Source organism: Arachis ipaensis, chromosome B06, assembly GCF_000816755.2.
Source record: "Arachis ipaensis cultivar K30076 chromosome B06, Araip1.1, whole genome shotgun sequence".
NCBI classification, from domain to species: domain Eukaryota; kingdom Viridiplantae; phylum Streptophyta; class Magnoliopsida; order Fabales; family Fabaceae; genus Arachis; species Arachis ipaensis.
This window is the reverse complement of record NC_029790.2, coordinates 107,461,628-107,462,994: the sequence shown is the minus strand read 5'-3', so window position 1 is coordinate 107,462,994 and position 1,367 is coordinate 107,461,628.

Below are 1,367 nucleotides of genomic sequence, written 5' to 3'. Positions count from 1 at the left end.
GAATTTCCTATTGAAATTTCCAATGGTAGTTAAGGCGGGAAAACATTAAAAAGGGCGCCAACATTAAAGAAAATATCTGATAGTAACATCGCCTCAAGTTGGTTGTTCTGCAAACACTTAACATCAGAAAATTTCGACAGTAATTAATGTTAGTAACCAAAAATTTGTTGATAAGTCATTACGTATGACGTCTATATTGTTGGATTTTTTTGACAATTCACCAGTAATTTCGACGATTTTGACATTTTTTATAGTGAATATGCATAAGCCATACCTGTCACTTTCTCATAGGATCAAGGTTCGTCTACTTTAAAAATATCATTATTCCTTACTCGCCAAATTCACCAAATCCCCGAAAAGAATCTAAAGGGGTGTTTTTTACTATGCTTAAAAAACCAATCAATCAAATCCAGGGGATGTTAAGTAATCTTTAAATTCTGCCAAACTAATTGAGCTTTTGGACAATCCTAAATGCAAGGCGATACTAATTCTTGGGAGGCAAGGTATCTCAGGCACTATCTAAATTTGGCATACTTTTCTTGAATCTAAAAACTGCAATGGGCATAGCATCTCTAAGACAGAGCCAAACCAGGAAATTGTGATTTCCAAAATAAGTTGACACCAAATCCAAAGCCAATTTTTCCTCTCCTTTGAGGCCCCAACCAAACTTCTTCTTGCTCAACCACAAATAGCCATTACTCGTATTACAAATCTTCGAAGTTGATCCAGTCCAATACCAACCTGATTCTAAACCCACTTGAGCATTCGAATTGTAAGAAAGAATGTTGACTTTCAAATTCTGATTTAAAGGGAGAATATATGTTCCCAAGATGTCACCTACCATGTGACTAAAGGTCCGAAATATAGAGGTAGAATTAGAAATGTGAATATAGCCCATCGTATTAGATAGTGACTCTTCTTTCCTCCACTTAGCGAACCAAAAATTCTAATCAAGATCACCTATACACCAAGCAAAACCCTCCCTTAAAACACCTGAAGCTTTTCACAAGCTCTTCCAAACATGAAAGCCCTTATCTGTTGAGAAATCAAAACTATCATAATGAAAATATTGGTATTTGGCAACCATCAATTGTACCCATAACTTATCCGGTTGATGAAAAAAATTCCCACACTAATTTCCCAAGTAAAGTAATATTAGTAGAATAAGGATCTCTAATCCCCAAATTTCTATACTTCTTCAAGGTGACCATAACCTTCCAACTAATCAAATTCAACCCTCTACCATCTGACTACTCTTTCCAAAGAAAATTCCTCATCATAGCTTCTAATTTGTCTATTATTCCTTTTGGGAAGAGAGAATCTTGCATGTGGTAAGTAGGAATAGCAGCTATTGTTGAGTTAATCAA